Raw genomic sequence first — 12,500 nt, forward strand, 5'->3', positions numbered from 1 at the left:
CATTTGACTCCCATAAGAATAAGGTTATGAATAACGTGGCAGTAGCATATCCCATGCCGAAACTACAAGAAATATACATGTTCTTAATGCATTAACTATAATTCTTGTTATTTATATCACAATACCTTACATACAACGAATATTTTGAGAACATACGAAAACAGGGAAAGAGAATGTATCCTTTCTGCAAAGATCCAAACTAATGACTGCTTTGCTTATCTGTACTAGAGCAAAAAGCTGACTATGTATAAGTGAAGACTAATGTCATCGGTGTTTTTATATGACGGAGCACCGTAAACAGGACTATATTTTGTAAGATATTTCAAAACGTAAAGACACTAACAAACTAAAGCGGTGGAATGAGCATGACCAAACCAACACCTACGGGTATGCCATTCATTTCACTTATCAGGATTGGTGCTGGTTAGCATGGAAGGAGTGCTTCGCTTAATAAGCACGCTAACAGCTCCATGATATAACTTACCTAATGAGTGGATAAAGCACACTATTAATTCGATAAATAATGATGACGATGCGGTGCAACGAAGGATACAGTCCGCTATCAGTAGACTACTTGCATGATCGTGAGTGCCATACGAAATACCTTCGATTAGATCATAGGAAAGTTTGTGCTTGGTTCCAATTCAGTCGTTTTTCTTCAGATTCCGAGACAAGGAAATGTTCTCGTCTTACTCAATACACGACAGGGCACATATACATAAACCACAGACATCAGCCTTCACATATGTATCTCAGACCATAAATATAGTTATGCCTCACACCAAGAGCTGATGTTTATCTTTAGAGAAAATTACAGTTTTAAACTTTATTTAACTTAATAATTTTCCATTAACACCTACGAGCTATTCACGGATTTTCAGTATGAATACTTGAACAAATAAAAAAATGTTTCCTGTGATAAGACTAATTATACAAAACTGACTGATGATTATATGATTATGAAACAAAAATACGACCGAATCTCAGTCATAGTAAGGTGTCATTTTTCCTCCACGTGGAAATATCCACGCCTTGTAATAATCAAATAACTGTAAAGTATGCTGAACTCGACAAAAAATTTAAAGCCATAAATTCAATAATGTCTACAGAAGTGGTTCCCAACCGTGGGGGGAATCCCCCCCCCCCAAAGGAAAAATGTCAAGTTTTTTTTTTTTTGGGGGGGGGACTATAAGGAAAGATTGGTAGACTCAAACTGACTCTAGGACCACACAAAACGCAGTGTGCTTTGGTCCGCAGTAATGAGAGGTCAGGCTGGACTTTCTCTCCGCTACCTTGTGTGTTTGCATTACCATTTTGTTGCATATTATTTGGAATGTATTGCATTAGCATTTTGTTGCATATTATTTGGAATGTATCTCTTGAGGCAGAGAATTTTGAAAAGGGGGGTGGGGGGGGGATAACACTCTGACACACGGTGAAATGGAGCAAGGTCCCAAAAAGGTTGAGAACCACTGGTCTATAGTGTGATCCCGTGTCTCACCCCCATCATACTAAAGGCACTCAACAATGGTTTCGTTTACAAAATGATGTTGTGAGGGTCGCTGGAGGGTTTAAAAAATAGTAAATGTAAAAAAAAATGTTAAAGGCCCCAAATATCAGCGTTAAGGCGATTCTGGAACAGGAAAATAAACGAAAACAGTTACGTTAAATGTATGAAAATTCCAGTCATATTCGATTCACGCCAATATTCATACGACGGAGTGTTGCCATACGTGTGATAATTGTCTACACATATGATCATTTGTATCTTTATTACTTCTAAATCTTTACGACTTGAAAAACTAATTACGTGAAAGTATCACCAGGACTCTTCAAAAAGGCCGATACTGACCCTTGGGGGTCTGTGGGTCTAGATCCAAGGGATCAATAAATGCTATGGGGTCAAAAGGAAACTGACAAACACCGGGGGTCAGTTACAGACAATAACACAATGAATTTAGATTTCAGTTCGATGATGCATGGCTGGTGTGCTGAGTTCGATATTCAATTATATTTCAGTAACAGCAAGATTATTCATAAGTATATACTACAAAATCTACCACTTCAAACACGTAGGCTAAATTTTAGACATTACTAAGGAGATTTAAGAAGGTTGATGACAGCATGGGGCTTTGGCTAAACTTAATATCAAAATATGAGTAACCCGTTGTGGAGTTTCATTCATTACGGTAAACATCGTTTTGAATATTAAACAATATCTTAAATTCGTTATGATCACCAATGCCCTTGCAGCTGCTCACCATATTTATTTTTCCCATTATTAAGGCCAGGCAATTCAATAAGGTCTGTTTAACTTCTGGTGTGCATAATTTGACTTAATGATAAAGTAATAACAAAGCGTAAATATAAAATGACTCTTGTCGAGAAGCATTACAGAAGATAAATCCCGAAGGAATTTGTATCTATAAAGGAACGAAATAAATTGTGACAGTGTTGCTATTTATTTCACATATTTGGGGATCGATACCTTGAGGCTATATAATTAACGGGCTTGGAATAAGTTTTGTCTATCTACCGAAAAAAAAATTACCTCTCAAGGATATCACCACTTGTTCGTGAAAAGTTCTGAGAAAATCATTATAGAGGTTTTATAGAATATTTCTCTAGAGTAGGTGGAAAAAGTTACTTTTAATTACAGCATTACTTCTAGTTCATACTATTGTAATATGAAGGTTTATATATTTTTCCTTTACAAAAACAAAAATTTATGCACAATTTAACAATTTGGAAAAATTAAAAAGTATTCTAAATTTTCGAATGTAAGGTTTTGGTTGAAGAATGTAAAAATATTGATTTTTGAAGTTCACAATCATACTTTCAAGTAAAGCATGAAGTTGGTGATGTAAGTCCCCTTTACACAATACTGAGAATACAATTGTCACAGTTAAAATTTTCCAAAGTCTTATTGATGAAAATTATTTAAACTGTTTCACTTCTATAAAAAGTTAATGCTTTTCAATACAACTCAGACGTGAATTTCATAGTATGAGGATGTGAATGAAGTTTTCTAAAATATGTGATTACGATTATGAATTAGTTTCTTGTAATCTCGGCTTTCTTTTAACCTTATTCACTAATATCGTACACACAGCAGTTATGATGTAATTTAAAAAATAATAGGTATTCTTTATTTGAATTTGGCATTGTAATTATATGACTATCCTCCTGTCCGAGTTCTATAATAATTTGGATTTCAAGTAAATAATAGGGTTCTACAGCTACGTGGAATTAGACATTTTTTAACCTTCAAATTCTGTAAATATTATCTGGAAACCTCAGCTGACAAATAGAATTATTGCTAAAATACACAGTTCTTGAAGTAAGATTTGCTTCCATTTTTACTTTTCTTTTTATTTACTTACTACGATTGTCAAGCTAATTCATGAGTAAAATAGCCAGTTAACAAGAAAAAAAATCTTAAGCATGGAAATGTTTACAAAACCATCTCCCTGCGAACACCCCGATATTGGAATTGAATTGAATATAGAATTTAGGCCAAAGACCAAAAACTGGGACCTATGACATCAATCAGCGCTGAAACGGATATTGACGTAAAAGTTTAAATGGTGTATCAGGAGGAAACCCTCGCAACTGCACTGTGAATCAATTGATATGAGCGGGTGGAAAGTAAGATGGAAAAAGAGAGAATATGAAAGGGGGTACAGTAAAAGTAACGAGATGGCTTTCGGCTAGGGGCCGAAGGCACGCTACAAAGAATCTTAAGTAACACCCACAGTGCACCGCATGAGGTGCACTGACGGCACTACCACCCGACCTCTCTACGGTGACCCCGATACTGGAATTGACTGAGAATTGTCAGCTCTCCACACACGCAGTTACCGAATCTGCGCATTTTTCTACAACACAAAAGTTAACCACAATCAACGAAATCTGGCCTTTAATCAAAATCAAGTACTTTCTATCCACATACGGTTTGAAATCTGAGAACTTATGTTAGATTTAGTTTCCTTTATCGCTTTTTTATCTTATCTTTTGATGTTTTGTCAAAATGTGAATGATTCGAAAATAAATTTGGGAGAAAGTCTAGAAGTGAGACCAGGGACTAAAGCCCCTTATGCTTTGACGTGAATGAAGCCATGTTGGGAAGGACGTAGAAGTAACCATTACACAAGGGTGAAAAGTGTGAAGTTACAAAATTAGATGAAAGCCTGGAGCAATGGCGTCAATTAAAGGCTTGCCAGTGAAGTTGGTGATGTAAGTCCCCTTTACACAATGACATGAATGAAATTCTTGTAAGTGTAACCTAGTATGAATGTCCAGGATAAAAGTCCTAGAAGTGAAGCCTGGCATTTAGCATGATGCATCATGAAATGAATGATTTTATCCTAGTGAAGTAACCCCAAGTACCATTTCCATGTTGCACTTCGAGGACAGATGAAATCTTTACTTTTATGCAATGTTCTAGAATTTCAGTTGAATAGGTATCATATATAGACGCTTATTTTGGAATTTGTTTGTTTAATGGGAAATTCTGTTATATTTATCTATGGTTATGTAAAAGCATGCCAATATGATTTTCATACGGAGACAGACAGGAAGATGCAGTTCTTTCAACTCAACAAAACTATTTTTGTGCTTCACTTCAAGAGAGGAACCGTTATACGGACAATACCTGACATTACTTCCAAATAACTGCCTAGAAGTTACCGTTACCTCCAAGATTACATTGTTGCTGAAGTTTTGGAAATAAATGATTTTTTACAATAATATATTTGTGTTTTAGACACACGTAGCATAAAGCCAAGGGCAGGACCAGGATATCTTATGTGGCAGTGCTTTAGTGGTATTTTCCTATGTTAAGCATATTTCAGTTTAGCGTCAACAGAGATAGCGAAGTTTGTGTAGCTAACAAAAAGAGATGGATTTGGAAGCCCCAGAATTAAGTTACTTTGCGAAAGAGCAGCAGGAACTACCCCATGCATAATAACAGAGGCTGAAATGCAAAGGGCAGAAGCTGAAAGATAAGGTGTACATGAACTCCAAGTGTTAAGATTCAGAACACACGCTGGTAATGGAACTCCAGAGAGACACCATGCAGCACTAACACCCCTGTAGTTACTGCAGAGCCCAAGTTACCAAGATTAAGATATATAAGGAAGCACGAATACATGACAACATTGAAAGATTTGAAAATTTTGTAGGGAGGCAAATTGGCCTAATCATAGATAGAGAGGGAGAAACTGGACAGACTATGATAGCCAACCAGTTTGCGTAGAGCACTACCTGGCACCATTGCTGCATTGATTCTCATGTAAACAATGACGAAAGTCATGCAATCTAATGTGAACCGCCGCGCTCTTTAAAAGGTGTTTTCTCGGCTGTCCTTCAAGACTGTCTAATGATTTATGCACCATTTATTAAATACAATGTGTAGGTATGCAGAAATAAAAATATTTAGTTTTGCTGGTACATTTTTTCTACAGTTAAGCCATAGTTTTGCAGACATGGCGACAGTATTAACATTGACAGCCAATTTCCTCAGCAGCCTTACAGATTGGTAAATGAGCTTTACAGAATTTACCAAGGACCATGTGTACTATGTGTAGAAATAAAAATATTAATTCTGTCTGCTGTCGTTTTTATACGCCTGAGCAATAAAACTGGCCAATTTGCCGTTTTATGTGCCTTTCTTTCCACAATAAATTTACTGGTTTACTCTCTAGAGGCAGAACTAATCATCATTCTTTATTCATGGGTCAAACTGACAGGTAGTAAAACTTAAGAACAGTATTTGCTAAAATAATTGTCATCTCCAATGCCGTCATCCCATATAACTTTCATCCATAGGCATAATAATATAATTAATAGCCTAGATTTTATAGCATGATACCTAACGGCCAATATTCAATATTCAACGGCCAATAGGATTTTGAAATTTACTGTACCTGATAATATTAATAAGGAAACAATTAATGGTGTTGTTTGCAGGGCTGTATAAATCTTCCTGTTGCCAGTACTGATGTATATGCCGGCTTGTTTCTTCCAGTTATTTCTTATTAGAATAAATCTCCTTAGATGGCCATATTGTTGACTCTTAACATATTCTGGAATTTAAAGTCTTTCCAGAAACTTATGCTCATGCATACCAGGAGGTTGAAAATGAAATTTGGCATAAAATGCCTGCTGCTTATGCACGATCCATCGTTTGGCTCTCATTCCTTCTGCAGTTTCTAACCAAATTAAGTTAGCGGTCTCCACTACTCTTTCTTGTCAGGAAATCTTAAAACACAAAATTGACAAAAATCAGTCCTGAATCTCACGTGTCACATATTACCAACAGGCTTCCTAAACTGATCGGCATACATTTTTCATATTTGAACCCACGAGGCTACCCACAGATCTCATATGAGAAATGCATTATATTTAATTACAGTACACACGTAATTACAATCTGCATTAATTCATACTCATACAATTCTGACTTAGGCGAGAGTACACTGTACATACTGTACAGAACTAGATCAAAGCATTTGAATAATGACATTAGTTATTTGTAGAGCTTCAAGTGCAACTATTACCAGTAAGTACATACATAAAGCTATGTAACATGTCACAGTCATACTGACCTGTAATTTAACTATTTATATTGTACAGTCTTGGTAAAGTTTACTTTTAAAGCTATAACGTAATATGAGTTTGAAGTATCCTATGGGGTAAAAATTATAATGGTAAAATTGAAGAATACTATCTTTAAGTGTTCTGGCAGATCAAATTCACTGGGTCATGCATCTTCTGAAAGCAGAGCCCTCTGCATATCAGGAGGTTTGAGAACTTATTGATAACTTGGTAAATAACATTATAACACTTTGTGAACAATTAAAACTGCAGCAGGCCTAGGGCTAGGCCTCACGGTACTATGTACATTGTAGTACACTAGTAGTAGGGAAAATTGTCAGACTTATCCATGGTTATATGGACTGATGGTAATATGAATTTAATGACAAATGGGCTTTAATAAAAAGCTTATTACAATACTCATTATTTTATTATGTCAAAAGCAGGTGCTTAGTTGACTGCATGTTGACTGAGATCTAACATATGTTTACTTGCTTGAGGTTGTTTCAACACAGTTATAATGATTTTCATGAATGAAAATATGTCATCTACTTGTGAAATGTGATCCCTTTTCTTTTGTGACCCTGTTTCTGTATGTAACAGTTGATGGACCAGCACTGGGAGCCTGAGGTGGGCCTATTGCTGCTGGTCTGTACAGTCGCTGTTGCTGCAACTTCTGGGAATCAACACATAGCAAAGGTGCCCTACTTGCACACGACAGTCGTGACTGTCCAATGTCTCCCTCTATATCTATGGGCCTATGGATGAATGGGCTATTTGTCACTGACCATTACTGATTATGGTCGGCAAAGTTTTAATAGTATGACTTAGAATGAAGCCTTGAATTATGACAGCCTACAGAAAACCCTTCTGAAATATAAGATGAGTGAAGAAGGCTTCAAGTAAAAATTCTGGGACTTAACAAAAAAAGGCAATAACGCATATCGATTTGTATGCCAGGATACAGAAGTATGCTAATAAATGGATTAAAATGTTTTATTGCAAAGAAGAGTTTGGTGACAAAAGATTTGCTATCACGTAACAGTTTATCAGCACTTGTTCAACGGAAATGGAACTACTCTTTAGGAAAATGAGTACCAAATGACATTGATGCGACAGTGAAGTTTGCTCAGTGGTATACTTAGAAGATCATGGGATTAGCTTTGTGGAAAGTCAGAAGCCAATAAAGAAGTCTAGTGAGAGTGCCCAGAGACCCCATGAATACAAATTGGCTGAGCAGAAGCAAATAGACAAAAGTTAAGGTACGTTCTTTGTGTAACACAAGTAGACAAAAAGCGTGTTTGCTAACAATAGGTCTTACAGATGTTCCAGCAAAAGGAGCCAGTGCTATAATTTAAGTTCAAGAAGCAAGGGAGGTGACTGCTACTATGATGAATGAAGATGCCAATATAGGCCCATTGGTAAGCCAAAGCTGGTGGACAGAATTGAACTGGGCTGTTTCTTTGTGTTGGGAGCATGCAGATTAGAGGATAAACGAGGCGTCATATAACTTAAAAGTTAGTGAGGTTTAAATAAGTACTACAAGTTACAGGTTACATAAGTGTGCAATCTCTGACATGAGTATTCATACAGAATATCCTGTTGCAAGGATTTGTATGGAAACTCCTTACTATAGTGTATATGAGAAAAACATGCTGACACTGTGTGCCTAGACAACCCCATTGATGGCTTATTCTCAGAAAACTTCCACATTTAGAGAACCGAGATGAAATTATTAAAGCTAAGGCTGCAATAATTGAGAAAATTGAGAAAGTTGTGGCAACAGACTTACCAAAAGAAGGTAGGGATGGCTCTGGAAAAGACTGGTACCGAGGCAGCAGCAGTTGTAACCAAACTCCACATCCAAGAAAATATACACATCAAGCCACTGACAGTAACTTCTAGTGTCCCCTTTGTTGGAGCAGAGCAGCCATGTGGAAGGATCCCAGTTTAATCAAGCACTGGACAAGACTCACGACTGATGCAGAATGTAGGACAAAATTTGAAGGAAGTTTTAAGCTGAAGGTTATTAATGACATATTGTATCGTGTTTCCCAGGGCAAGGTGACTAGAGAAGGTTAGCAAACCCTAGTTCCCTGGATATATCATAACCAAGTGATGGAGTTGGAGCATGAGCCCTATGCCAATGGTCATCATGGAGCTAGGAAATCTGTCAACTGTATAACCAGCGGTTTCCATTGGCTAGGAGTGGTTGCAAACATCACCAGATGTTGCAGTCCCACAACATTTGCGACAAGACTGCACCAAAGGGCCAAACCAGCAAAATACGACAAACAAAGAGGACATTAATGGAGAAAAAATTCAAGATAATGGCAAACCTGACTAGACCTGTACTGCCAGAAAGATACAACTAATACATCCTGACAGTGGGGGCTACTACACAATACCCAGATACACAGGCACTCCCTAAAATAGAAACAGAGGGCGCAGCAATGGCACAAATAGAAGTTTCCTGTGAGGTGGGATTTCCAGAAGAAATGCTTCGCAACTGAGGTATCAAGTTTACTCCTTAAATTATGGAGGTTAGTAGCTAAATGTACCATAGTCAAGCACCAAATTTTCACTGTTCAGGCTACTGTACAGTAGGGCAGTATGAGGACTGATCCTGATTCTCAAGAAATTATAGAACATAGACTACTAGGATGCAGAGTGCAACAGACAGTTCATGCTGGAGCTATGATTACCTGGAAGAGAGGGTCAACTAGCCAGAGTTTGTATGACGCACAGAAGCATTAAGTACTATGACATGAGGACCAGAGATCATCAGCTGAACTTGGGACAAAAAGTTAAGTGTTATTACCAATGGAGGTAACCAAGCTAATTGCAGTGCAGAGTGCCATATAGTCAAGCAGGTGGCTAATTGCATGGACTACAAGGCTGATGTTGGTGGAAAACTGAAGACTGCATGTAAACATCCTGACTGCCTACAAATAAAGGAAGAAGCAAAACCTGTCATCAGAGAAGAGGAGATGCCTTAGTGTGACCATGATCAAGAAAAACGACAATGAGGATGAGGTAATTCCAGATAAAGGCTGGTTGGAAGAAGAGACATACCAGAATGTCAACATTTGCATGACCTAGGCAAGCAGCAGAGGAGGAGGGTATTACAGTTACTGGAAGGATATAAAGACATTAACCAGCAATCCAGAAATAAATTCACTGTAGAACAGTGCATCTAAGCGACAGCTGAGCAACCAGTCAGGGCAAATATATATTCTTTAACATACGCTACTACAATTTAGGCATCTCCCTACAGTATTCTAGCTTCTTGCAGTAGTATGAGAAAAATCTTGGAGGCAGAATACACAAAGGGGAGAAGTTTGGCTTCCTCTAGCATATTATTTCCCTTGATGTAGATTTTTCTTGAACATGGGCTATTACTTCCCTTACTGTAGATTTTTCTTGAACATGGTCTATGTTGTGTTGCCAGCCTATCGACTCTGCAGGTATGTTCTTAAAGGAGTCTAATTTCTTATGTGTCCACCGGTGATTTTTTTTTTTTTTTACAAGATCTTCATCAGGGTGACAGACAATTTTCCAAGGCACATTCTTACAAGAGTCTAACCTCTAATATTCCAGCGAGAATATAGAAGGTAGAGGGAAGTTCGGCTTCTTACATTACACCAAGCCCCATAAAGGATATTTTTCTTCTATAAGATCTTGGTCATTAAGACGAAAAGTCGACTTCTTAAGTATGTTCTAACTTGAGTCTAGCTTCCAGTATCTTAAGGAAATCACTTATTGTGACTATGCTGCGGAATTCCGGCTAATTCTAGTACGCTGTGTCCTTTGATGGTGGTTAACATTCGTTTCTCTTCTAGAAGTTTTAACAGACCTTGTCCATATCACAACTTTAAGGTATGTGCAGATAAACTGGTTCTAGCTATCTGTTGGCCTTCCCATCGAAATCTCTTTGAAATTTGCAATATTACTTTATCCAAACTGCTTTCCTTCTGCTTTGTTTTTCCGTCCCAAACTTTAATTTACCCTGCTCCAAGTTTCCTCTTTCATTCAAGAATAACTCTTTCCGGAGCGCCCTACAAAAATAATAATAATAATGTCCTGTCCTTTTCGACAAACTTCTTCTATAAGTGAAGAGCATTTATGTGTACTCCGGATGTTCCTGAGCATCTTTATGTACTCAGGGACCCCGGCCTCACTATTCTGTCCTGGATGTTATTTCTCTACATCACATGGTGATATCTTCATCACTTAGTTTCAACTCCTTGCATTGACATGCAAGTTGTTACTTCCCGCAAAATTCCTTAGATATCTCTGTTCAATGCCTGATTTTCCCAATTCTTCCTCAAATGTTCACAATATTCTTATAGTGTATGTCTTCCTATTAAACCTTCCTTTCCGGAAATGGTCGACCTACTGCTTCTCTCTCTCTCTCTCTGTATATCTATCTATATATATATATATATATATATATATATATATATATATATATATATATATATATATATATATATATTAACATACCGCTCTTAGATATATGGCAGCCATCCCTTGGATGGAAAAGGGAAAAGAAAAAATAACTCTTCATAACTTTCATTCTTTGATGACGTCATTAATATTTCAGACATGCAAGTATCCATTCAGATTAAGCATCTCTTAACCTTAAACAAAGAATACAACTTTCTGTTCACAAGATCATTTAACAACCACCCAGGTGCCTTTTAGTAATTATAGTAGAGGTTTCTAACCTACTGTCGTCGATAATCGAAAAGCGTTGAACTATTACCAAAGGTCTCTCAAGATTACTAAGTGAAGCAAAGTCATCATCCGAAATTTATAGCTTAATTAAGACCATCATTGATTCAAGAGAAGATTAGGGTGAATGAGATGGCTTATTGTGCCGCTGGTTAATCAGCGTTCATTAACCTGAGTTGTGACAAGTTCAACATATGCTAACTGCCTATCTGATTCCCAACTTCTGAATACCAATGAATACGCATTTCCATATCGGGAGGGGGATCCTCCCGACGACTGTAGCTAGTGTTGAAAACAAGGAAGCAGCAGCAGCAATGGAAGAAGAAAAAGATTCTCCAATAACGCCCAACACATTCATTAATTAGACATAAAATGAAAACAAAGAACGAAAGTACGAAAACGAGACAAACATAACTAGGAGGGATTTGAGAAAGAAAAATAATTTATATCCTCCCAGACATTAGCAACATTCTGTTATGCAAGACTGTCGCACATGTGTTTGTGCGCTAATTCTGAGTAAGATGGCTGTTGTATTCTCTTTCACTTATACGAAAGAGTCATCTCCGAACGGGCCTAGGCTTCACTTGGTATTCATAACGTTCACCATCACAAGCGATGCTTCACTGTCAAGATGCGCAGTTCAACTGTGGGTGATCTCGGCCTTCTTCCCGACAGCTCAGTGAGCCAAACAAGCAACTTGACACACAGCTCTCAACAGTACGTGGGTTTAAGGGTCGAAATTTAGAGTAATCCATTAACAAAACTTATGAATTACAAAACAATCTTCAGCCCTACAGATCAGTTGCATTCACAGCTTGTGGTTTTATTTTATTTCTGAACTCACATCATCAAATCATTAAGTTATTCCTTCATTCTTTGATATCCTTTTGTTTCAGAACCTTTCAACCTGTGAAAAAAACTAAAAAGGAGTTAATTTACCATATCTTATTCTTTAACTCAAATAAGAAGAGTAACTTGACACATGAACACCCAATTATAAGGAAATTTAAAACTAATTGAAGAAGATAATCAGTAAAACTCGAGCAACGATTGCAAACCTGGTCAGTGAGGCTACATTATTTCTTATAATTCGGCAAAACTCTGGCTAGATTCGACTAAAACCTTCACAGCTGATGAGGATGTCCAATACCTTCCTCCAACTGGCA

Source organism: Macrobrachium nipponense, chromosome 1 (genome assembly GCF_015104395.2).
Source record: "Macrobrachium nipponense isolate FS-2020 chromosome 1, ASM1510439v2, whole genome shotgun sequence".
Classification (NCBI taxonomy): Eukaryota; Metazoa; Arthropoda; class Malacostraca; order Decapoda; family Palaemonidae; genus Macrobrachium; species Macrobrachium nipponense.